Raw genomic sequence first — 26,808 nt, 5'->3', positions numbered from 1 at the left:
GAGGTGAGAGTGGAACGCCGGGAATTCTTTCCCCACAAAGCAGCGAAATGTCCCTCATCTCGAGCTGCGAGGCGGAAACGGGTCTCCTCTGGATGTGGCCGGGACCCTTGTGCTTCCTCTAGAGTGGAGACGGGTATGTCAGGCAACTTCTTGAGTTACAGCAAGGGTGTGAAGGAACTTTTGGAAGTTCCAGAAGTTAGGTTTGATTAGCTTCGAGAAGCCTCAGCGGAAATGGGCTCTTCTCGCCTGGAGGGCAAAACCTCCTGGATTTTTTCGAGTTGCGGCAGGTGCTCTCGATTTACGACGGGGACCTCAGGGACTCGCTCTGGTGGCCTCAGGCAATGCCAGTCCCCATGCGAGTTGCTCGGGTGCCTCTCGGGATTCCTCTCCCTTCGATGCCGGGGCCTGAGATCTTGTGTGAAGTCGGGGCCGGAACCTGAGGATTCCTCCCCAGTGCTGACATGGATCTTGGGGGAACTTCTGGAGTCTCTCCAGGGGAGTAAGTCCTCGTCTCGAGAGGGGGCATGCACGTGCGCTTTACTCCAGAGCGGTAGCAGCAGTGTCACGCAGTCCGCCGCCTGGATCAAAGGATCTATGTTTTTCCCTCGAGTCTTTCCCACGAGGCTTTCCCACGAGGCTTTCCCACAGGGCATCCCACGTGCACACTGGTGGGAGTCGATCCTCGGCTTGAACATCAAGGCAGTGCAGGGAAAACAGGTTCCTCTGGAATGGACTGACACATCTGGGCGACTCTTGGAATGGTGGCACGACCCTGGAGTTCCTCTCGCCTTTCCTGTGGAGAGCGCCTCCTCTTGAGATGCGACGGGAACGCCGGGAATTCTTTCCCTATGAAACAGGGAAAGGATCCCTCATCTCGAGCTAGGAGGCAGAATCGGGGCTCCCCTGGATGTGTGCGGGACTTTTGTGTTTCCTCTCGAGTGGAGACGGGTATGTCGGGGAACTTCTGGAGTTGCAGCAAGGGTGTGAAGGAGCCTTTGGAAGTTCCAGTGGTTAGATGTGATTAGCCTCGAGAAGCCTCAGCGCAAATGGGCCTCATCTCGCCTGGAGGGCAAAACCTCCTGGATTTTCTCGAGTTGCGGCAGGTGCTCTCGACTTATGACGGGGACCTCAGGGACCCGCTCTGGTGGCCTCAGGAAAGGCCAGTCCCCATGCGAGTTCCTCGGGGGCCTCTCGGGATTGCTCTCCCTTCGATGCCGGGGCCTAAGACCTTGTGTGGAGTCGGGGCCGGAACCTGAGGATTCCTCTCCAGTGCTGACATGGAACTTGGGGTATTTCTGGAGTCTCCCCAGGGGAGTCAGTCCTCGTCTCGAATGCGGGCATGCACTTGCGCTTTCCTCCAGAGCGGTAGCAGCAGTGTCACGCAGTCCGCCGCGTGGATCAAAGGATCTATGGTTTTCCCTCGAGTCTTTCCCACGAGGCTTTCCCACGAGGCTTTCCCAAAGGGCTGTCCCACGTGCACACGTGGTGGGAGTCGATCCTCGGCTTGAAGGTCAAGGCAGTGCAGGGAAAACAGGTTCCTCTGGAATGGACTGACACATCTGGGGCACTTTTGGAATGGTGGCACGACCCTGGAGTTCCTCTCGCCTTTCCTGTGCAGAGCGCCTCCTCTTGGGATGCGACGGGAACGCCGGGAATTCTTTCCCTACGAAACAGGGAAAGGATCCCTCATCTCGAGCTAGGAGGCGGAAACAGGGCTCCCCTGGATGTGTGCGGGACCCTCGTGCTTCCTCTCGAGTGGAGACGGGTATGTCTGGGAACTTCTTGAGTTGCAGCAAGGGTGTGAAGGACCCTTTGGAAGTTCCAGTGGTTTGATGTGATTAGCCTCGAGAAGCCTCAGCGGAAATGGGCCTCATCTCGCCTGGAGGGCAAAACCTCCTGGATTTTCTGGAGTTGCAGCAGGTACTCTCGACGTACGACGGGGACCTCAGGGACCCGCTCTGGTGGCCTCAGGAAAAGACAGTCCCCAAGCGAGTTCCTCGGGGCCTCTCGGGATTCCTCTCCCGTCGATGCCGGGGCCTAAGACCTTGTGTGGAGTCGGGGCCGGAACCTGAGGATTCCTCTCCAGTGCTGACATATAACTTTGCATACTTCTGGAGTCTCCTCAGGGGAGTCAGTCCTCGTCTTCAGAGGGGACATGCAAATGGGCTTTCCTCCCGCTCTGGAGCAGCTATGTCACGCCTCCCGTCGGGTCGATCATGGGATGTGTGGGTTTCCCTCGAGCCTTTCCCCCGAGGCTTTCCCGCGAGGATTTCCAACAGGGCTGTCCCACGTGCCACCGTGGTGGGAGTCCATCCTCGGCGTGAAAGTCTAGGCAGCGGAGCAAAACAGGTTCCTCTGGAATGGTCTGAGACATCTGCGGGACTCTTGGAATGGGGACACGACCCTGGAGTTACTCTCACCTTTCCTGTGGAGAGCACCTCCACTTCAGATGCGACGGGAACGCCAGGAATGCTTTCCCGACCAAGCAGGGAAAGTATCCCTCATCTTGAGCACTGAGGAAGAAACGGTGCTCCTCTGGATGTGGGCGGGACCCTCGTGCTTCCTCTAGAGTGGAGACGGGGAAGTCGGGGAACGTCTTGAGTTGCAGCAAGGGTGTGAAGGACCTTTTGGAAGTTCCAGGGATTAGATGTGATTAGCCTTGAGAAGCCTCAGCGAAAATGGGCCTCATCTCGCCTGGAGGGCAAAACCTCCTGGATTTTCTCGAGTTGTGGCAGGTGCTCTCGACTTATGACAGGGACCTCAGGGACCCGCTCTTGTGTCCTCAGGAAAGGCCATTCCCAATGCGAGTTGCTCGGGGGCCTCTCGGGATTCCTCTCCCGTCGATGCCGGGGCCTAAGACCTTGAGTGGAGGCGGGGCTGGAACCTGAGGATTCCTCTCCAGTGCTGACATGGATCTTGGGGTGCTTCTGGAGTCTCCCCAGGGGAGTAAGTCCTCGTCTCGAATGGGGGCATGCACGTGCGCTTTCCTCCAGAGCGGTAGCAGCAGTGTCATGCTTCCCATCGCCTCGATCAAGGGATCTGTGGCTTTCCCTAGAGGCTTTCCCACGAGGCTTTTCCACGAGGCTTTCGCACAGGGCTGTCTCACGTGCCACCTTGGTGGCAGTCGATCCTTGGCGTGAAAGTCGAGGCAGTGCAGGGAAAACAGGTTCCTCTAGAATGGAATGAAACATCTGGGGGTTTCTGGGAATGGTGGCACGACCGTGGAGTTCTAGCCTTTCCTGTGGAGAGCACCTCCTAATTGAGATGCGACAGGAATGCACAGAATTCTTTCCCGAACACGCAGCGAAAGGATCCCTCATCTCGAGCTACGTAGTGGAAACGGGGCTCCTCTGGATGTGGCCGGGACCCTCGTGTTTCCTCTAGATGGGAGACGGGTATGTCAGGCAACTTCTTGAGTTGCAGCAAGGGTGTGAAGGACCTTTTGGAAATTCCAGAGGTTAGGTGTGATTAGCTTCGGAAAGCCTCAGTGGAAATGGGCCTCATCTCTCCTGGAGGGCAAAATCTCCTGGATTGTGTCGAGTTGGGGCAGGTGCTCTCAACTTCCGACGGGGACCTCATGGACCCGCTTTGGTTGCCTCAGGAAAGGCCAGTCCCTATGCGAGTTGCACGGGGGCCTCTCAGGATTCCTTTCCCTTCGAAGCCGGGGCCTAAGACCTTGTGTGGAGTCGGGGCCGGAACCTCAGGATTCCTCTCCAGTGCTGACATGAATCTTGGGGTACTTCTGGGGTTTCCCCAGGGGAGTAAGTCCTCGTCTCGAATGGGGGCATGCACGTGAGCTTTTCTCCAGAGCGGTAGCAGCCGTGTCACGCTTCCCATCGCCTGGATCAAGGGATCTGTGGCTTCCCCTCGAGGCTTTCCCACCAGGCTTTCCCACAGGGCTGTCCCACGTGCCAGCGTGGTGGGAGTCGATCCTCGGCGTGGGAGTCGATCCTCGGCGTGAAAGCCGAGGTAGTGCAGGGCAAACAGGTTCCTCTGAATGGACTGAGACATCTGGGGGACTCTTGGAATGGTGGCACGATGCTGGAGTTCCTCTCGCCTTTCCTGTGGAGAGCGCCTCCTCTTGAGGTGAGAGGGAAACGTCGGAATTTCTTTCCGGACAAAGCAGCGAAATGTCCCTCATCTCGAGCTACGAGGCGGAAACGGGGCTCCTCTGGATGTGGATGGGATCCTCATGCTTCTTCTAGAGTGGAGACGGGTATGTCAGGCAACTTCTTGAGTTGCAGCAAGGGTGTGAAGGACCTTTTGGAAGTTCCAGAGGCTAGACGTGATTAGCCTGGAGAAGCCTCAGCGGAAATGGGCCTCATCTCGCCTGGAGGGAAAAACCTTCTGGATTTTCTCGAGTTGCGGCAGGTGCTCTCGACTTACGACGGTGACCTAAGGGATGCGCTCTGGTGGCCTCAGGACTGGCCAGTCCCCATTCCAGTGGCTCGGGAGCCTCTCGGGATTCCGCTCCCTTCGATGCCAGAGCCTAAGACCTTGTGTGGAGTCGTGTCTGGAACATGAGGTTTCCTCTCCAGTGCTGACATGGATCGTGGAGTACTTCTGGTGTTTCCCCAGGGGAGTAAGTCCCCGTCTCGAATGGGGGCATGCACGTGCGCTTTCCTCCAGAGCTGTAACAACACTGTCATGCCTCCCGGCGCGCCGATCATGGGATCTGTGGCTTTCCCACGAGGCTTTCCCACGAGGCTTTCCCACAGGACTGTCCCACGTGTCACCGTGGTGTGAGTCGATGCTCGGCGTGAAACTCGAGGCAGTGCAGGGAAAACAGGTTCCTCTGGAATGGACTGAGATATCTGGGGGACTCTGGGAACGGTGGCACAACCCTGGAGTTCCTCTCGCCTTTCCTGTGAGGAGCGCCTCCACTTGAGATGCAACGGGAACTCCCAGAATTATTTCCCGAAAAAGCTGTGAAAGGATCCCTCATCTTGAGCTACGAGGCGGACACGGGGCTCCCCTGGATGTGGGCGGGACCCTCGTGCTTCCTCTCGAGTGGAGACGGGTATGTTAGGGAACTTCTTGAGTTGCAGCAAGGGTGTGAAGGACCTTTTAGAAGTTCCAGAGGTTAGGTGTGATTAGCTTCCAGAAGCCTCAGCGGAAATGGGCCTCACTCAGCTGGAGTGCAAAACCTCCTTGATTTTCTCGAGTTGCGGCAGGTGCTCTTGACTTACGACGGGGACTTTAGGGACCCGCTCTGGTGGCCTCAATACTGGCCCGTCCCCATTCGAATTGCTCGGGGTCCTCTCGGGATTCATCTTCCGTCGATGCCGGGGCCTAAGTCCTTGTGTGGAGTCGGGGCCGGAACCTGAGGATTCCTCTCCAGTACTGACATGGATCTTGGAGTACTTTTGGAGTCTCCCCAGGGGAGTCAGTCTTCGTCTCGAATGGGGGCATGCACGTGCGCTTTCCTCCGAGCTGTAGCACCAGCGTCACGATTCCTGTCGCGTGGATCAAGGGATCTGTGGCTTTCCCTCGAGGCTTTCCCACGAGGCTTTCCCACAGGGCTGTCCCACGTGAGACCGTGGTGGGAGTCGATCCTCCTCGTTAAAGTCAAGGCAGTGCAGGGAAAACAGTATCCTCAGGAATGGACTGAGACATCTGGGGGACTCTTGGAATGGTGGCACGACGCTGGAGTTGCTCTCACCTTTCCTGTGGAGAGCCCCTACACTTGAGATGCGATGGGAACGCCAAGGAATCTCTCCTGAACAAGCAGCGAACGGATCCCTCATCTCGACCTACGAGGCGGAAACGGAGCTCTTCTGGATGTGGGTGGGACATGCGTGCTTCCTCTCGAGTGGAGAGGGGTATATAGGGGAACTTCTTGAGTTGCAGCAAGGGTGTCAAGGACCCTTTGGAAGTTCCAGAGCTTAGGTGTGATTAGCCTTGAGAAGCCTCAGCGGAAATGGTCCTCATCTCGCCTGGAGGGCAAATCCTAATGGATTTTCTCGAGTTGCGGCAGGTGCTCTCGACATACGACGGGGACCTCTGGGACCCGCTCTGGTTGCCTCAGGAAAGGCCAGTCCACATGCGAATTGCTCGAGGGCCTCTCTGGATTCCTCTCCCTTCAATGCCGGGGCCAAAGACCTTGTGTGGGTGCGGGACCGGAACCTGAGGATTCCTCTCCAGTGCTGACATGGTTCTTGGGCTACTTCTGGAGTCTCCCCAGCGGAGTAAGTCCTCCTCTCGAAGGGGGCATGCACGTGCACTTTCCTCCAGAGGGGTAGCAGCAGTGTCATGCTTCCAGTCGCGTGGATCAAGGGATCTGTGGATTTCCCTCGACGCTTTCCCACGAGGATTTCCCACAGGGCTGTCGAACATGACACCATGGTTGGAGGCGATCCTCCGCGCGAAAGTCGAGGCAGTGCAGGGAAAACAGGTTCCTCTGGAATGGACTGAGACTTCTGGGGGACTCTTGGAATGGTGGCACGATGCTGGAGTTTCTCTCGCCTTTCCTGTGGAGAGCTCCTCCCCTTGAGATGGGACGGGAATGCCCAGAATTCTTTCCCGACAAAGCAGTGAATGTTCCCTCATATCGAGCAACGAGTCGGAAACAGGGCTCCTCTGGATGTGGCAGGGACCCTCGTACTTCCTCTAGAATGGAGTCGGGTATGTCAGGAACCTGCTTGAATTGCAGCAAGGGTGTGAAGGACCTTTTGGAAGTTCCAGAGGTTAGGTGTGATTAGCTTCGAGAAGCCTCAGCGGAAATGGGCCTCATCTCGCCTGGAGGGCAAAACCTCCTGGATTTTCTCGAGTTGCGGCACGTGCTCTTGACTTATGACGGGGACCTCATGGACCCGCTCTGGTGGGCTCAGGAAAGTCCAGTCCGCATGCGAGTTGCTCGGGGTCCTCTCGGGATTCCTCTCTCTTCGATGCCCGGCCTAAGACCTTGTGTGGAGTCGGGCCCAGAACCTGAGGATTCCTCTGCAGTGCTGACATGGACCTTGGGGTACGTCTGGAGTCTCCCCAGGGGTTAAGTCCTCGTGTCGAATGGGGGCATGCACGTGCACTTTCCTCAGGAGCTTTAGCAGCAGTGTCAGGCTTCCCATCGCCTGGATCAAGGGATCTGTGGCTTATCCTCGAGGCTTCCCACGAGGCTTTCCCACAGGGCTGTCCCACGTGCCACCATGGAGTGAGTTGATCCTCGACGTGAAAGTCGAGGCAGTGCAGGGAAAACAGGTTCCTCTGGAAAGGACTGAAACATCTGGGGGACTCCTGGAATGGTGGTACGACGCTGGAGTTCCTCTCGCCTTTCCTGTGGAGAGCGCCTCCTCTTGAAATGAGACGGGAACGCGGGAAATTCTTTCCCGACCAAGCAGGGAAAGGATCCCTCATCACGAGCTACGAGTTGGAAACGGGGCTCCTCTCGATGTGGGCGGGACCCTCGTGTTTCCTCTAGAGTGGAGACGGGGATGTTGGGGTACTTCTTCAGTTGCAGCAAGTGTGTGAAGGACCTTTTGGAAATTCCAGAGGTTAGGTGTGAATAGTCTCGAGACGCCTCAGTGGAAATGGGCCTGATCTCGCCTGGAGGGCAAAATCTCCTGGATTTTCTCGAGTTGCAGCAGGTGCTCTCAACTTACGACGGGGACCGCAGGGACCCGCTCTGGTGGCCTCAGGAAAAGACAGTCCACATGCGAATTACTCGCGGGCCTCTCTGGATTCCTCTCCCTTCAATGCCAGGACCAAAGACCTTGTGTGGATGCGGCACCGGAACCTGAGGATACCTCTCCAGTGCTGACATGGATCTTGGGCTAATTCTGGAGTCTCCCCAGGGGAGTAAGTCCTCCTCTCGAAGGGGGCATGCACGTGCGCTTTCCTCCATAGCGGTAGCAGCAGTGTCACGCTTCCCGATGCGTGGATCAAGGGATCTGTGGCTTTCCCTCGAGGCTTTCCCACTGGGCTTTCCCACGTGCCACCGTTGTGGGAGTCGATCCTCGGGTGAAAGTCGAGGCAGTGCAGAGAAAACATGTTCCTCTGGAATGGACTAAGGCATCTGGGGGACTCTTGGAATGGTGGCACGACGCTGGAGTTCCACTCGCCTTTCCTGTGGAGAGCGGCTCCTCTTGAGATGCGACGGGAATGCCCAGAACTCTTTCCCGACCAAGCAGCGAAAGGATCCCTTATCTCGAGTTACGAGGCGGAAACGGGGCTCCCATGGATGTGTGCGGGACCCTCGTGCTTCCTCTAGAGTGGAGACGGGTATGTGAGGGAACTTCTTGAGTTGCAGCAAGGGTGTGAAGAACCTTTTGGAAATTCCAGAGGTTAGGTGTGATTAGCCTCGAGAAGCCTCAGTGGAAATGGGCCTGATCTCGCCTGGAGAGTAAAACCTCCTGGATTTTCTGGAGTTGCAGCAGGTGCACTCGACTTCCGACGGGGACCGCAGGGACCCACTCTGGTGGCCTCAGGAAAGGACAGTCCTCATGCGAGTTGCTCGGGGGCCTCTCGGGATTCCTTTCCCGTCGATGCCGAGGCCTAAGACCTTGTGTGGAGTCGGGCCCGGAACCTGAGGATTCCTCTCCAGTATTGCCATGGATCTTGGGGTACTTCTTGAGTCTCCCCAGGGGAGTAAGTCCTCGTCTGGAATGGGCGCATGCACGTGATCTTTCCTCAAGACTGTAACAGCAGTGTCACGTTTCCCATCGCCTGGATCAAGGGATCTGTAGCTTTCCCTCGAGACTTTCCCACGAGGCTTTCCCACAGGGCTTTCCCACAGGGCTGTCCCACGTGCCACCTTGGTGTGAGTCGATCCTCTGCATGAAAGTCGAGGCAGTGCAGGGAAAACAGGTTCCGTTGGAACGAACTGAGACATCTAGGGGACTCTGGGAATGTTGGCACGACCCTGGAGTTCCTCTCCCATTTCCTGTGGAGAGCACCTCCACTTGAGATGCGACGGGAACGCCGGGAAATCTTTCCCGACCACGCAGGGAAAGGATCCCTCATCTCGAGCTGCGAGGCGGCAACGGGGCTCCTCTGGATGTTCGCGGGACCATCGTGCTTCCTCTCGAATGGAGACTGTATGTCGGGGAACTCTTGAGTGGCAGCAAGGGTGTGAAGGACTTTTTGGAGATTCCAGAGGTTAGGCGTGATTAGACTCGAGAAGCCTCAGCGGAAATGGGCCTCATCTGGCCTGGAGGGCAAATCCTCCGGAATTTCTCGTGTTGCGGTAGGTGCTCTAGACTTTGGTCGGGGACTTCAGGGACCCGCTCTGGTGGCCTCAGGAAAGGCCAGTCCCATTGCGAGTTGTTCGCGGGCCTCTCGGGATTCCTCTCCCTTCGATGCCAGAGCCTAAGACTTTGTGTGGAGTCGGGGCCCGAACCTGAGGATTCCTCTCCAGTGCTCTCATGGAACTTGCGGTACTTCGGGAGTCTCCCCAGGAGAGTAAGTTCTCGTTTCGAGAGGGTGCATGCACGTGTGCTTTCCTCCCAAGCTGTAGCACCAGTATCATGCTTTCCGTCGCGTCAGTCATGGGATCTGTGTCTTTTCCTCAAGGATTTTCCACGAAGCTTTCCCACGAGGCTTTCCCACAGGGCTGTCCCACGTGCCACTGTGGTGTGAGTTGATCCTCGGCATGAAAGTAAAGGCAGTGCAGGGAAAACAGGTTCCTCTGGAATGGACTGAGACATCTGGGGGACTCTGGGAATGGTGGCACGACCTTGGAGTTCCTGTAGCCTTTCCTGTGGAGAGTGCCTCCTCTTGAGATACGCCGGGAAACCCAGGAATTATTTCCCGACCAAGCAGGGAAAGGATCCCCCATGTCCAGTTACAAGGCGGAAACTGGGCTCCTCTGGATGTGGGCGGGACCCTCTTGCTTCCTCTCGAGTGGAGACGGGTATGTCGGGGAACTTCTTGAGTTGCAGCAAGGGTGTGAAGGGCCTTTTGGAAGATCCAGAGGTTAGATGTGATTAGCCTCGAGAAGCCTCAGCGGAAATGGGACTCATCTCGCCTGCAGGGCAAAACCTCGTGGATTTTCTCGAGTTTTGGCAGGTGCTCTCGACTTACGACGGGGACCTCAGGGACCTGCTCTGGTGGCCTCACGAAATGCCAGTCCCCATGCAAGTGGCTCGCGGGCCTCTCGGGATTCCTCTCCCTTCGATGCCCGGGCCTAAGACCTTGTGTTGAGTCGGGGCCGGTACCTGAGGATTCCTCTCCAGTGCTGACATGGATCTTGGTGTACTTCTGGAGTCTCCCCTGGGGAGTAAGTCCTCGTCTCGAATAGGGGCATGCACGTGCGCTTTCCTCCAGAGCGGTAGCAGCAGTGTCACGCTTCCCATCACCTGGATTAAGGGATCTCTGGCTTTCCTTCGAGGCTTTCCCTCGAGGCTTTCCCACGAGGCTTTCTGACGAGGCTTTCACACAGGGATGTCCCACGTGCCACCGTGGTGGGAGTCGATCCTCGGCATGAAATTCGAGGCAGTGCAGGGAAAACAGGTTCCTCTGGAATGGACTGAGACATCCGGGGGACTCTTGGAATGGTGGCAGGACGCTGGAGTTCCTCTCGCCTTCCCTGTGGAGAACGCCTTCTCTTGAGAAGCGACGGGAACGCCGGGAATTCTTTCGCGACCAAGAAGGGAAAGGATCCCGCATCTCGAGCTACGAGGTGGATACGGGGCTCCTCTGGATGTGAGTGGGACCCTCATGCTTCCACTAGAGTGGAGACCGGGATGTCCGGGAACTTCTTGAGTTGCAGCAAGGGTGTGAAGGACCTTTTGGAAGTTCCAGAGATTAGATGTGATTAGCCTTGAGAAGCCTCAGTGGAAATGGGCCTCATCTGACCTGGAGGGCAAAACCTGCTGGATTTTCTCGAGTTGCGGCAGGTGCTCTCGACTCACGACGGGGACCTCAGGGACCCGCTCTGGTGGCCTCAGGAAAGGCCAGTCCCCATGCGAGTTGCTCGGGGGCCTCTCGGGGTTCCTCTACCTTCGATGCCAGGGCCTAAGTCCTTGTGTGGAGTCAGGTCCGGGACCTGAGGGTTCCTCTCCAGTGCTCACATTGATCTTGGGGTACTTCTGGAGTCTCCCCAGGGGAGTAAGTCCTCGTTTCGAATGGGAGCATGCACGTGTGCTTTCCTCCAGATCGGCAGCAGCCGTGTCATGCTTCCCTTCGCCTTGATCAAGGGATCTGTGGCTTTCCCTCGAGACTTTCCCACGAGGCTTACCCACAGGGCTGTCCCACGTGCCACCATGGTGGGAGTCGATCCTCACCGTGAAAGTCGAGGCAGTGCAGGGAAAACAGGTTCCTCTGCAATGGACTGAGACTTCTGGGGGACTCTTGGAATGGTGGCACGACCCTGGAGTTCCTCTCGCCTTTCCTGTGGAGAGCGCCTCCTCTTGAGATGCGAGGGGAATGCCCAGAATTCTTTCCCGACCAAGCAGGGAAAGAATCCCTCATCTCAAGCTACGAGGCGGAAACGGGGCTCCTCTCGATGTGGGCGGGACCCTCGTGCTTCCTCTATAGTGGAGACGGGTATGTCAGGGAACTTCTTGATTTGCAGCAAGGGTGTGATGGACCTTTTGGAATTCCAGAGCTTAGATGTGATTAGCATTGTGAAGCCTCTGGGAAAATGGGCCTCATCTCGCCTGGAGGGCAAAACCTCCTGGATCTTCTCGAGTTTTGGAAGGTGCTCTCGACTTACAACGGGGAACTCAGGGACACGCTCTGGTGGCCTCAGGCAAGGCCAGTTCCCATGTGAGTTCCTCCGGGCCTCTCGGGATTCCTCTTCCTTCGATGCCGGCGCCAAAGAACTTGAGTGGAGGCGGCGCCGGAAACTGAGGATTCCTCTCCAGTGCTGACATGGATCTTGGGGTACTTCTGGAGTCTCCCCAGGGGAGTAAGTCCTCGTCTCGAATGGGGGCATGCACGTGCACTTTCCTCCCGATCTGTAGCAGCAGTGTCACACTTCCTGTCGCGTGGATCAAGGGATCTGTGGCTTTCCCTCGCTGCTTTCCCACGCGGCTTTCCCACAGGGCTGTCCCACGTGCCACCTTGATGGGAGTGGATCCTCGGCGCGAAAGTCGAGACAGTGCAGGGAAAACAGGTTCTTTTGGAATAGAGTGAGATATCTGGGGGACTCTTGGCATGGTGGCATGACGCCTGAGTTCCTCTCGACTTTCCTGTCGAGAGCGGCTTCTCTTGAGATGGGACGGGAATGCCCAGAATTCTTTCCCGACAAAGCAGCGAAAGGAATCCTCATCTTGAGCTACGAGGCGGAAACGGTGCTACTTTGGATGTGGGCGGGACCCTCGTGCTTCCTCTAAAGCGGAGACAGGGATGTCGGGGAACTTCTTGAGTTGCAGCAAGGGTGTGAAGGACCTTTTGGAAGTTCCAGATGTTAGGTGTGATTAGCCTCGAGAAGCCTCAGCGGAAATGGGCCTCATCCCGCCTGGAGGGCAAAACCTCGTGGATTATCTCGAGTTGTGGCAGGTGCTCTCGACTTATGACGGGGACCTCAGAGACCCGCTCTGGTGGTCTCAGGAAAGGCCAGTCCCCAGGCGAGTTGCTCGGGGGCCTCTTGGGATTCATCTCCCTTTGATGCCGGGGCCTAAGACCTTGTGTGCAGGCGGGACTGGAACCTGAGGATTCCTCTCCAGTGCTGACATGGACCTTGGGGATACTTCCGGAGTCTCCCCAGGGGAGTAAGTCCTCATCTCGAATGGGGGCATGCACGTGCGCTTTCCTCCAGAGTGGCAGCAGCAATGTCACGCTTCCCGTCGCGTGGATCAAGGGATCTGTGGCTTTGCCTCGAGGCTTTCCCACGAGGCTTTCCCACAGGTCTGTCCCACGTGCCACCGTGGTGGGAGTCGATCCTCGGCGTGAAAGTCGAGGCAGTGCAGGGAAAACAGCTTCCGCTGGAATGGACTGAGACATCTGGGGGACTCCGGAATGGCGCAACGACCCTGGAGTTCCTCTCGCCTTTCCTGTGGAGAGCGCCTCCTCTTGAGATGCGCCAGGAACGCCCAGAAATCTTTCCTGGGCAAGCAGCGAAAGGATCCCTCATCTCGAGCTACGAGGCGGAAACGGGGCTCCTCTGGATGTGTGCGGGACCCTCGTGCTTCCTCTAGAGTGGAGACGGGTATGTGAGGGAACTTCTTGAGTTGCAGCAAGGGTGTGAAGAACCTTTTGGAAATTCCAGAGGTTAGGTGTGATTAGCCTCGAGAAGCCTCAGTGGAAATGGGCCTGATCTCGCCTGGAGAGTAAAACCTCCTGGATTTTCTCGAGTTGCGGCAGGTGCACTCGACTTCCGACGGGGACCGCAGGGACCCACTCTGGTGGCCTCAGGAAAGGACAGTCCGCATGCGAGTTGCTCGGGGGCCTCTCGGGATTCCTTTCCCGTCGATGCCGGGGCCTAAGACCTTGTGTGGAGTCGGGCCCGGAACCTGAGGATTCCTCTCCAGTACTGCCATGGATCTTGGGGTACTTCTTGAGTCTCCCCAGGGGAGTAAGTCCTCGTCTGGAATGGGCGCATGCACGTGATCTTTCCTCAAGACTGTAGCAGCAGTGTCACGTTTCCCATCGCCTGGATCAAGGGATCTGTAGCTTTCCCTCGAGACTTTCCCACGAGGCTTTCCCACAGGGCTTTCCCACAGGGCTGTCCCACGTGCCACCTTGGTGTGAGTCGATCCTCTGCATGAAAGTCGAGGCAGTGCAGGGAAAACAGGTTCCATTGGAACGAACTGAGACATCTAGGGGACTCTGGGAATGTTGGCACGACCCTGGAGTTCCTCTCCCATTTCCTGTGGAGAGCACCTCCACTTGAGATGCGACGGGAACGCCGGGAAATCTTTCCCGACCACGCAGGGAAAGGATCCCTCATCTCGAGCTGCGAGGCGGCAACGGGGCTCCTCTGGATGTTCGCGGGACCATCGTGCTTCCTCTCGAATGGAGACTGTATGTCGGGGAACTCTTGAGTGGCAGCAAGGGTGTGAAGGACTTTTTGGAGATTCCAGAGGTTAGGCGTGATTAGACTCGAGAAGCCTCAGCGGAAATGGGCCTCATCTGGCCTGGAGGGCAAATCCTCCGGAATTTCTCGTGTTGCGGTAGGTGCTCTAGACTTTGGTCGGGGACTTCAGGGACCCGCTCTGGTGGCCTCAGGAAAGGCCAGTCCCATTGCGAGTTGTTCGCGGGCCTCTCGGGATTCCTCTCCCTTCGATGCCAGAGCCTAAGACTTTGTGTGGAGTCGGGGCCCGAACCTGAGGATTCCTCTCCAGTGCTCTCATGGAACTTGCGGTACTTCGGGAGTCTCCCCAGGAGAGTAAGTTCTCGTTTCGAGAGGGTGCATGAACGTGTGCTTTCCTCCCGAGCTGTAGCACCAGTATCATGCTTTCCGTCGCGTCAGTCATGGGATCTGTGTCTTTTCCTCAAGGATTTTCCACGAAGCTTTCCCACGAGGCTTTCCCACAGGGCTGTCCCACGTGCCACTGTGGTGTGAGTCGATCCTCAGAGTGAAAGTAAAGGCAGTGCAGGGAAAACAGGTTCCTCTGGAATGGACTGAGACATCTGGGGGACTCTGGGAATGGTGGCACGACCTTGGAGTTCCTGTCGCCTTTCCTGTGGAGAGTGCCTCCTCTTGAGATACGCCGGGAAACCCAGGAATTATTTCCCGACCAAGCAGGGAAAGGATCCCCCATGTCCAGTTACAAGGCGGAAACTGGGCTCCTCTGGATGTGGGCGGGACCCTCTTGCTTCCTCTCGAGTGGAGACGGGGATGTAGGAGAACTTCTTGAATTGCAGCAAGGGTGTGAAGGACCTTTTGGAAGATCCAGAGGTTAGATGTGATTAGCCTCGAGAAGCCTCAGCGGAAATGGGACTCATCTCGCCTGCAGGGCAAAACCTCGTGGATTTTCTCGAGTTTTGGCAGGTGCTCTCGACTTACGACGGGGACCTAAGGGACCTGCTCTGGTGGCCTCACGAAATGCCAGTCCCCATGCAAGTGGCTCGCGGGCCTCTCGGGATTCCTCTCCCTTCGATGCCCGGGCCTAAGACCTTGTGTTGAGTCGGGGCCGGTACCTGAGGATTCCTCTCCAGTGCTGACATGGATCTTGGTGTACTTCTGGAGTCTCCCCTGGGGAGTAAGTCCTCGTCTCGAATAGGGGCATGCACGTGCGCTTTCCTCCAGAGCGGTAGCAGCAGTGTCACGCTTCCCATCACCTGGATTAAGGGATCTCTGGCTTTCCTTCGAGGCTTTCCCTCGAGGCTTTCCCACGAGGCTTTCTGACGAGGCTTTCACACAGGGATGTCCCACGTGCCACCGTGGTGGGAGTCGATCCTCGGCATGAAATTCGAGGCAGTGCAGGGAAAACAGGTTCCTCTGGAATGGACTGAGACATCCGGGGGACTCTTGGAATGGTGGCAGGACGCTGGAGTTCCTCTCGCCTTCCCTGTGGAGAACGCCTTCTCTTGAGAAGTGACGGGAACGCCGGGAATTCTTTCGCGACCAAGAAGGGAAAGGATCCCGCATCTCGAGCTACGAGGTGGATACGGGGCTCCTCTGGATGTGAGTGGGACCCTCATGCTTCCACTAGAGTGGAGACCGGGATGTCCGGGAACTTCTTGAGTTGCAGCAAGGGTGTGAAGGACCTTTTGGAAGTTCCAGAGATTAGATGTGATTAGCCTTGAGAAGCCTCAGTGGAAATGGGCCTCATCTGACCTGGAGGGCAAAACCTCCTGGATTTTCTCGAGTTGCGGCAGGTGCTCTCGACTCACGACGGGGACCTCAGGGACCCGCTCTGGTGGCCTCAGGAAAGGCCAGTCCCCATGCGAGTTGCTCGGGGGCCTCTCGGGGTTCCTCTACCTTCGATGCCAGGGCCTAAGTCCTTGTGTGGAGTCAGGTCCGGGACCTGAGGGTTCCTCTCCAGTGCTCACATTGATCTTGGGGTACTTCTGGAGTCTCTCCAGGGGAGTAAGTCCTCGTTTCGAATGGGGGCATGCACGTGTGCTTTCCTCCAGATCGGCAGCAGCCGTGTCATGCTTCCCTTCGCCTTGATCAAGGGATCTGTGGCTTTCCCTCGAGACTTTCCCACGAGGCTTACCCACAGGGCTGTCCCACGTGCCACCATGGTGGGAGTCGATCCTCACCGTGAAAGTCGAGGCAGTGCAGGGAAAACAGGTTCCTCTGCAATGGACTGAGACTTCTGGGGGACTCTTGGAATGGTGGCACGACCCTGGAGTTCCTCTCGCCTTTCCTGTGGAGAGCGCCTCCTCTTGAGATGCGAGGGGAATGCCCAGAATTCTTTCCCGACCAAGCAGGGAAAGAATCCCTCATCTCAAGCTACGAGGCGGAAACGGGGCTCCTCTCGATGTGGGCGGGACCCTTGTGCTTCCTCTATAGTGGAGACGGGTATGTCAGGGAACTTCTTGATTTGCAGCAAGGGTGTGATGGACCTTTTGGAATTCCAGAGCTTAGATGTGATTAGCATTGTGAAGCCTCTGGGAAAATGGGCCTCATCTCGCCTGGAGGGCAAAACCTCCTGGATCTTCTCGAGTTTTGGAAGGTGCTCTCGACTTACGACGGGGAACTCAGGGACACGCTCTGGTGGCCTCAGGCAAGGCCAGTTCCCATGTGAGTTCCTCCGGGCCTCTCAGGATTCCTCTTCCTTCGATGCCGGCGCCAAAGAACTTGAGTGGAGGCGGCGCCGGAAACTGAGGATTCCTCTCCAGTGCTGACATGGATCTTGGGGTACTTCTGGAGTCTCCCCAGGGGAGTAAGTCCTCGTCTCGAATGGGGGCATGCACGTGCACTTTCCTCCCGATCTGTAGCAGCAGTGTCACACTTCCTGTCGCGTGGATCAAGGGATCTGTGGCTTTCCCTCGCTGCTTTCCCACGCGGCTTTCCCACAGGGCTGTCCCACGTGCCACCTTGATGGGAGTGGATCCTCGGCGCGAAAGTCGAGACAGTGCAGGGAAAACAGGTTCTTTTGGAATAGAGTGAGATATCTGGGGGACTCTTGGCATGGTGGCATGACGCCTGAGTTCCTCTCGACTTTCCTGTCGAGAGCGGCTTCTCTTGAGATGGGACGGGAATGCCCAGAATTCTTTCCCGACAAAGCAGCGAAAGGAATCCTCATCTTGAGCTACGAGGCAGAAACGGCGCTACTTTGGATGTGGGCGGGACCCTCGTGCTTCCTCTAAAGCGGAGACAGGGATGTCGGGGAACTTCTTGAGTTGCAGCAAGGGTGTGAAGGACCTTTTGGAAGTTCCAGATGTTAGGTGTGATTAGCCTCGAGAAGCCTCAGCGGAAATGGGCCTCATCCCGCCTGGAGGGCAAAACCTCGTGGATTATCTCGAGTTGTGGCAGGTGCTCTCGACTTATGACGGGGACCTCAGAGACCCGCTCTGGTGGTCTCAGGAAAGGCCAGTCCCCAGGCGAGTTGCTCGGGGGCCTCTTGGGATTCTTCTCCCTTTGATGCCGGGGCCTAAGACCTTGTGTGCAGGCGGGACTGGAACCTGAGGATTCCTCTCCAGTGCTGACATGGACCTTGGGGATACTTCTGGAGTCTCCCCAGGGGAGTAAGTCCTCATCTCGAATGGGGGCATGCACGTGCGCTTTCCTCCAGAGTGGCAGCAGCAATGTCACGCTTCCCGTCGCGTGGATCAAGGGATCTGTGGCTTTGCCTCGAGGCTTTCCCACGAGGCTTTCCCACAGGTCTGTCCCACGTGCCACCGTGGTGGGAGTCGATCCTCGGCGTGAAAGTCGAGGCAGTGCAGGGAAAACAGGTTCCGCTGGAATGGACTGAGACATCTGGGGGACTCCGGAATGGCGCAACGACCCTGGAGTTCCTCTCACCTTTCCTGTGGAGAGTGCCTCCTCTTGAGATGCGCCAGGAACGCCCAGAAATCTTTCCCGGGCAAGCAGCGAAAGGATCCCTCATCTCGAGCTAGGAGGCGGAAACGGGGCTCCTCTGGATGTGTGCAGGACCCGCGTGCTTCCTCTCGAGTGGACACGGGTATGTCGGGGAGCTTCTTGAGTTGCAGCAAGGGTGTGAAGGACCTTTTGGAAGTTCCAGAGGTTAGGTGTGAGTAGCCTTCAAAAGGAACAGCGGAAATGGGCCTCATCTTGCCTGGAGGGCAAAACCTCCTGGATTTTCTCGAGTTGTGGCAGGTGCTCTGTACTTATGATAGGGACCTCAGGGACCCGCTCTGGTGGCCTCAGGAAAGGCCAGTCCCCATGTGAGTTGGTCGCAGGCCTCTCGGGATTCCTCTCCCTTGGATGCTGGAGACTAAGACCTTGTGTGGAGTCGGGCCCGGAACCTGAGGATTCCTCTCCAGTGCTGACATGGATCTTGGGGTACTTCTGGAGTCTGCCCAGGAGAGTCAGTCCTCGTCTCGAGAGGGGGCATGCACGTGCGCTTTCCTCCCGAGCTGTAGTAGCAGTGTCACGCTTCCCGTCGTGTCGATCATGGGATCTGTGGCTTTCCCTCGAGGCTTTCACACGAGGCTTTCCCACGAGGCTTTCCCACAGGGCTGTCTCACGTGCCACCCTGGTGTGAGTCGATCCTCGGCGTGAAAGTCGAGGCAGTGCAGGGAAAGGAGGTTCCTCTGGAATGGACTGGGACATCTGGGGGACTCTGGGAATGGTGGCACGACCCTGGAGTTCCTCTCGCCTTTCCTTTGGAGAGCGCCTGCTCTTGAGATGCGACGGGAACGCCGGGAATTCTTTCCCGACCAAGCAGGGAAAGGATCCCTCATCTCGAGCTACGAGGTGGAAACGGGGCTCCTCTGGATGTGGGCCGAACGCCGTGCTTTCTTTCGACTGGAGACGGGTATGTCGGGGAACTTCTTGAGTTTCAGTAAGGGTGTCAAGGACCCTTTGGAAGTTCCAGAGGTTAGATGTGATTAGCCTCGAGACGCCTCAGCCAAAATGGGCCACATCTCGCCCGGAGGGGGGAACCTCCTGGTTTTCTCGAGTTGCGGCTTGTGCTCTCGACTTACGACGGGGACCTCATGGACCCGCTCTGTTGGCCTCAGGAAAGGTCATTCCCCATGCGAGTTGCTCGGTGGCCTCTCAGGATTCCTCGCCCGTCGATGCCGGCGCCTAAGACCTTGTGTGGAGTCGGACCAGAACCTGAGGATTCCTCTCCCGTGCTCACATGGATCTTGGCGTACTTCTGGAGTCTCCCAAGGGGCGTCAGTCCTCGTCTCGAGTGGGGTCATGCAGGTGTGCTTTCCTCCTGAGCAGTAGCAGCAGTGTCTCGCTTCCTGTCTTGTGGATCAAGGGATCTGTGTCTTTCCCTCGAGGCTTTTCCATGGGCTTTCCCACAGGGCTATTCCACGTGCCACCATGCAGTGCTGGGAAAACAGGAACCTCCTTCCCCACATAGGGGGTACACTGTCCCCTTGGGCGTGTATCTCCGGGGCATTCGCGCTTGGGGGTTGCCACGGATGTTGGCCTCAGGCTCCACATGAGAAAAGCCCCTAATGGCATTAGCTGCCGGTCCAGACGCTGGCCCCTCAGGTCTCTGGCCGGAGCCTTGGGCTCCAGGCAACTCAAAGCCCTCGGGGCTGGTGCTCTGGGACTGCTGTAGGGAAAGGACGCCAGGAGCCCACGGAGGAGTTGGGGAGGCGCAGGTGGCATATGGAGGCGAGGACAGCGTGGGATCTAGGTGGAGGCGCTGGAGAGAGCGTCCGTTGTCCCGGAATGCCTCGGAGGAGCCAGCGGGGGACAGTCCAGGCCCAGGGACCTGTGGTATGTGAAAAGGTGGGAAACCCCAGAACAAGGCAGGCTGGGAAAGGGGGCGTGGGCGGCCAATTCAAAGGGACCTAGGGGGCGTTTCCTGGGCGGTGAGCTCCCTTGGCACTGCTGAGGGCCCCTGATTGATCCACCCGGGGTTGATCCCACCATCCGCTGCGAGGGATGGCCACAAACCAAAGCCCCCGAACTGCCCACCCACCCCGACGGGGATCTTGGCGGTCCGGGGCACAGCTGTGCCTGGGAAAAGCCCACTCACTCCACGGGACTCCGGCCAGGGTCTCTGCTTGGAAAGAGGCCAGGGGCGGCCCCCTCCATCTACGCACCCAAACCCTATTGACGTCAATGGGGGCGGAGACGCCTCCCGCTCTCCAGAGTCCTGGGCTGCTGGGTCCCCGCCCACTCGGCCAGCAGTCTGCAGTGCTCCCGTGTGCCTCTCCCACCATGTCTCCGTCCGGCTCCTCCAGCACCTCAAGCGGTACGTTTGCCCTCGGTCCCTGGGGTCGGATCACGTCTCAGGGGATTTGCGGGTGGCCCGGGCAAGGGCTCTCGGCCCACGTGTCGACCCCCCTTCCCGCCCGAGAACGGCGGGGACCCATCGGCCGGGCCTGGGGTTCCCAGGCGTCAGGTGTGCCCAAAGTTGGAGGGCGTGGCATCGTTCGTTCATCTTGCTCCTTTGGCACACACATGGCTTCTCCGTTCTCTTTTCTGGGAAGACAGTGTTGTTTTAGGGGGTGCGCTGCGGGGGTCGGGGGCCGGTGGGAGCGGGTGCTGTGCTGGGATGAGGCCCTTTATCCTCACATCTTCCTGTGGGAACGGGAGTCGGGGAGCTCTGTGGCCTTGCCGCCTTCAGTGGCTTCCTCTGCACAGGGGCCTAGTGCCTTCTGCCTTCTGTCAGGCGTTACGGGGTTTGGGCTTCACTTTGGCGGCCTTGGCCTTGGCCCTGGCCTGAGCCTTGGCCTTACCCTTAGCGTTGCCCTTGCCCTTGCCCTTGGCCTTGGGCTTGGCCTTCCCTAGGCCTTGTCCTTGGCCTTACCTTGTCCTTGGCCTTACCTTGTCCTTGCCCTTAAACTTAAACTTGACCTTGACTTTGACCTTGAACTTGAACTTGACCTTGAACTTGAACTTGACCTTGACCTTGAACTTGAATTTGACCTTGAACTTGAACTTGACCTTGAACTTGAACTTGAACTTGACCAACAACGGCAGTCCAGATTTGCTCAGAGCACCGGAGGTCCAGAGGCAGGGCCGTGTATCTCCCCTTCCCTTTGTGATCATTGCAAAGACATTCCTAGCTGATAGCGGGAGTGCCCATGAAGAAGCAAGCAGTGGGAGTGTGTTTGACACGACTGTGTGCCTCAACTCCACAAGGGGCCTTTCCTCTCGAAGTAGGCCCCATGTCCCCTTGGGGAGGGTGTCATGCCTCTTTTCTCCACACTGCCAAAGGGTGGAGCAAAGCTCGCTCTGTCAGAGGTACAAAAACAGCAATTGAATGGATTTTCAAGCTCTTGCTAGGCTGCACCCTTTCAGGGCCCACTTTACTGAAACAGGTGCTCTGTGGCCCCCGGTTGGGTATGCAGGTTCACAAACAGGGTGAGATCCTGTCCAAGCCAACAATTTTCCTGAAAGACCTAGGCTCACTAAAGCTCTCCTCCAGAGCAAAGGGGATAGAGGAGATGTATGGAGGAGTCTTTGCCTTTCCCTGTGAGTGTGGGGCTACTCCCTACGGCCCCAAGCTCAGGGATAACTGCCTCTAAGAAAGGAATGGCAAGAAGCGCTAATCTTGGAGGTTGGGACAGGGAGTTCGCAGCATGTGGGGAAAGAAAGACTTCTTCGGGGAAGAAGAGGCAACCACCGGGGGTGTGTTCGCAAGCCTCTATTTGGAAGGAACACGTTTGCTTATACAACTCAAGACCTCCAGATCTGCTCAGAGGACTGAAGTTCCAGAGACAGGGCCATGTATCTCCCCTTCCCTTTGAGATCCTTGCCAAGACATTCCTAGCAGATTGTCGGAGTGCCCATGAAGAAGCAAGCAGCGGGAGTGTGCTTGACATCACTGGCTGCCTACCTGGGCTCAGCTCCTCAAGGGGCCTTTCTCTCCTGGTAGGCCCTATGTCCCCTTTGGGAGAGGGTTGTGCCCTCTTCCCTCCACACTGCCAAAGGGTGGAGGTGGAGCAAACTCGTTCTCTCCGAGGTAAAAGAAAGACAAATTGGATGGATCTTTAAGCTCTTGCTATGCTGCACCCCTCCAGGACCCACTCGAGCAAAACAGGTGCCCTGTGGCCCCTAGGTCGGGTATGCAGGTTCACACACCGGGTGTGATCCCGTCAAAGCCAAGAATTTTCCTGACAGACCTAGGCTCACTAGAGCTCTCCTCCAGAGGAAAGGGGACAGAAAAGATGTGTGTGTGGGAGGTGGCTCTGCCTTTCCAGGTCCCAATCTCAGGGATAACTGCCCCTAAGAAAGGAACTGCTGCTGCTGCTGCTGCTGCTGCTGCTGCTGCTGCTGCTGCTGCTGCTGCTGCTAAGTTGGTTCAGTCGTGTTCGACTCTGTGCGACGCCATAGACGGTAGCCCACTAGGCTCCCCCGTCCCTGGGATTCTCCAGGCAAGAACAGTAAGTGGGTTGCCATTGCCTTCTCCAATGCATGAAAGTGAAAATGAAAGTGCAGTCGCTCAGTCGTGTCCGACCCTCAGCGACCCCATGGACTGCAGCCTACCAGGCTTCTCTGTCCATAGGATTTTCTGAAAGGAACTGCAAGAAGCACTTTTCCAGGAGGCTGGGAAAGGGAGTTTGCAGGATGTGGGGAAAGAGAGCCTCCTTCGGGGAAGAATAGGCGGCCACTTGTTTTGTGTTGCAAACCTCTATTTGGAAGGAACAGGTTAGCTTATACAAAGGGAGACCTCCAGATCTGCTCAGAGGACCGAAGTTGCAGAGGCAGGTCGGTGTATCTTCCCTTCACTTTGCGATCCTTGCAAAGACATTCCTTGCTGCTAGATGACTCAGCAAGGGCCTTTGAGACTGTTGTTTTCTTTCCTAGGTTCAAAGATTCCTTCAGTTCCTAATATAGATATCCTAGAAATGATATGACATCCGTGAAAATCTGATATGTCCTGGTCAAATGCTGTCAGTTATCATTCTAGTTATCATATTAAAGCATTTCAAGTCGCAGCAGTGACCAGATGACATTGTCAATTTCTATTTCATCAGGTTTTAACCATGTCCTCTGTGGTTTCACACTGATGCCTTTGCAGAAATACTGCTACTTCAAGATACATGGAAAATACTTTTTTTAAGCTTACTGATAATTTGTTTGTTTGTTTGCTTGTCTTCTGGTAAGCTGCTACCAGATGGAATTTAGTCTCCTCTCTAGGTTAAGAGAACTAAGTTTTCTTAGAATGCAATTTTTGATCACAGACTATGAGTTTCTCTACCTTTCATTGATTTATAATTGTTTTCATCATCTGTTTTTTTACTTCGGTAAAGTAAATAAGCCTTATTTAAGATTTTGGTACATGTAGGATGGACTAAGCTTTCCCCACTCTTGCAAGTTCCCTTAACCCTTCAGATTCTTCTCGTGGGACCAAGATCTCACTTTCCTCCAGAGGGACAATCCAAGCTTTTTATCAGTTGATCTGCCCCTGACATCAGAGTCAAGTTGAGCACGAGTTGGCCTATAATTTAGGCATGAAACTATGACTACATAAAGAAAAGGTGACTTTATGATTCAGGGATGGCCATGATATGCCTTGCACTTCAGAGAAAATGGGTTAAAATGATTTTTTTTTCCTTCAAAACTGCACACCCAGTTCTTTCAGCATATGCAATTGAAAACATCTAGTCATTAGGTCAGTTTTCATTCCAATCCCAAAGAAAGGCAATGACAAAGACTATTCAAGCTGCTGCACAATTGCACTCATCTCACACACTAGTAAAGTAATGCTCAAAATTCTCCAAGTTCACATGAACTGTGAACTTCCAGATGTTCAAGAGGGATTTAAAAAATGCAGAGAAACCAGAGATCAAATTGCCAACATCCACTGGATCATTGAAAAAGCAAGAGAGTTCCGGAAAAAAAAAAAAACCATCTATTTCTGCTTTATTGACAATGCCAAAGCCTTTGACTGTGTGGATCACAAGAAACTGGGAAAAATTCTGAAAGAGATGGGAATACCAGACCACCTGACCTGTCTCTTGAGAAACCTGTATGCAGGTCAGGAAGAAACAGTTCGAACTGGACATGGAACAACAGACTGGTTCTACATAGGAAAAGGAACATGTCAAGGCTGTATATTGTCACCCTGCTTATTTAACTTATATGCAGAGTACAGCATGAGAAACACTGGGCTGGAGGAAGCACACGCTGGAATCAAGGTTGCTGGGAGAAATATCAATAATCTCAGATATTCAGATGACACCACCCTTATGGCAGAAAGTGAAGAAGAGCTAAAGAGTCTCCTGATGAAAGTGAAAGAGGAGAGTGAAAAAGTTAGCTTAAAGCTCAGCATTCAGAAAACTACAATCATTGCATCCAGTCTCATCACTTCATGGCAAATAGATGGGAAAACATTGGAAACAGCAGCAGACTATTTTGGGGGGCTTGGAAATCACTGCAGGTGATGGCTGCCTCCATGAACTTAAAACATATTTATGACTTGGAAGAAAAGTGATGACCAAACTAGACAGCATATTAAAAAGCCGAGACGTTGCTTTGCCAACAAAGACCCATCCGGTCAAGGCTATGGTTTTTCCATATGTCATGGATGGATATGAAAGATGTACTATAAAGAAAGTGACAGCTGAAAATTTGATGCTTTTGAACAGTGGTGTTGGAGAAGATGCTTGTAGGTCGCTTAGACTACAAGGAGACGCAACCACTCCATCCTAAAGGAAATCAGGTCTGAATATCCATTGGAAGGACTAATACTGAACCTGAAACTCCAATACTTTGGCCACTTGATGTGAAGAGCTGACTCACTTGGAAGTTGCTTTGATTTGCCTATGAGTGTGGGAGCCCTCCCTGGGCAAAGGGCCTCAGGGGTCATTGCCACTGAATCATGACATCCAAGCAAGCGCATTCCAGCTGTGTGACATGCAGGAAGCAGGAGACTGGGAAAACTGTCTTCCTTAGAGGAAGGAAAGTCATCCACAGAGAGTGTGTTTTCAGGCCTCTCTTTGCAGCAAGTGTTTTGCTTCTCAGACATCAGAGCTGCAGGCTTGCTCTGAGGGCCTCAATTCCAGAGTCAGGGCTGTGTGTCTCACTGCACTTTCCAAGCATTGCAGACACATTCCTAGGTTGGAGCAGTGCTTCCCATGAGAAAGAAGCCTCGGGAGTGTGTCTGAGCGGGCTGAGTGCCATGCTAGGGTCACCTAGTCGAGGGCACCTTGCACATCCAATGGGCCCCAGGCGAGTAGCTATGGACCGGCCCCTCGGTTGAGATATCCCAAAGCAGGGAACAAAGCTAGCTCTGTCTGTCAGAAGGAGGAAAACAGCAATGGGATGGATTTTCAAGCAGTTGCTCAGTCACACCACGTGAGGGCTCCGCGGGAAAGAAATGCGAATTTTGGCCTCTAGGCCCAGTATCCAGATGTGTGCACAGGATATTTTCCCCACAGGATCCAAGAATGTTCCAGACAGACCTAAGCTCACTAGCTCTCTCCTGCAGAGGAAATGAAATATTGTTGCTGAACCACGAAAAGATGCTGGGATTCTTGGCTTATGGAGGAGAAGAATTCAATCCAGGGCCCAAGACGAGGCTTGATTGCTCAGAGCTTTTGTGCAATCGAGTCTTATTCAAGTAGAAAGGAGATAGAGAAAGCTTCTGACAGAGACATCACAAGGGGCAGAAAGTGTACCCCCTTGCTAGTGTTAGTAATGGAGTTATATACTCTCCAATAAGTTATTACAACGAACAAAAGAATGTCTGGAGGTTGTAAAGACTCACTAGACCTACTCCCATCATTTACATTTTAAGATAACAGGATTAGCCAGAAGGTTTTTCCAGAGACCGTCCTCAAGAAGGATGCATGATTGTTATGTAATCCGAAGGAATGTAGAGGGAAAAAAGTGTGCCCTTCCTTCCTCCTTGAGAATTCTAGACCCCTCTCTCCTTGGGGACCCTCGAACTTCTTATAAACCTGCCTTGGCAATGACTCTCTCCGAAACATGATTGAACAGCCGTTTGGAGCTTCCTTTGACTTTCCCTGGGAGGGAGGGAGCCCTCCCTGAGCACAGGGCCTCAGGGGCCATGGCCAATGAAAACTAATCTCCCAGTAAGTGCTTTTCAGCCCTGTGTGACTCTCAGCCCACAGGAGGCTGAGAAAACTCTCTTCCTTGGAGGAAGGAAAGGCAGCCCAAGAGTGTGTTTTCAGGCCTGTATCTTGCAGCAAGTGTTTGGCTTGTTAGACATAAGACCTGCAGGCCTGCTCCAACAGACTCCATTCCAGAATCAGGGCCTTGTGTCTCCCTGCAGTTTCCTGGCCTCGCAAACACATTCCTAGGGGAGAGCAGTCCTGCCCATGGGGAAGCAGGCTGCGGGAGTGTGTCTGAGGGGGCCAGGTGCCATGCTGGGGTCACCTGGTCGAGGGCACCTTGCACCTCCAATGGACCCCAGGCAAGGAGTTGCAGGCCACCACCTTGCTTCTGAAATCCCAAAGTGGGGAGCAAAGCTCGCTCTGTCAGAGGGAAGAAAACAGCAACAGGATGGATTTTCAAGCAGTTGCTAGGCTGTACTGCGTTAGGGCTCCAAGGAAGAAAAATGCAGATGTTAGCCCCTACGACTGGTATCCAGGTGGGCTCCCAGGATGATTTCCCCGCAGGATCCAAGAACGTTCCAGACAGACCTGGGCTCACTAGCTCCCTCCTGCAGAGGAAACATGATAGAACAGCTGTTTGGAGGTTGCTTTGACTTCCCCTGGGAGGGTAGGATCCCTCCCTGGGTGCAGGGCCTCAGGGGCCATTGCCGCTGAGAAATGCCCTCTAAGCCAGACCTTTCCAGCCTTGTATGACTCAGCACGGAGGAGACTGGAAAAGCTATCTTCCTTGGAGGAAGGAAAGGCAGCCCCAGAGAGTGTGTTTTCACACCTGTATCTCGCAGCAAGCGTTTGCCGTCT

The sequence above is a fragment of the Ovis canadensis genome, chromosome 22 (genome assembly GCF_042477335.2).
Source record: "Ovis canadensis isolate MfBH-ARS-UI-01 breed Bighorn chromosome 22, ARS-UI_OviCan_v2, whole genome shotgun sequence".
NCBI classification, from domain to species: domain Eukaryota; kingdom Metazoa; phylum Chordata; class Mammalia; order Artiodactyla; family Bovidae; genus Ovis; species Ovis canadensis.
This window is presented reverse-complemented; position numbering follows the sequence as displayed.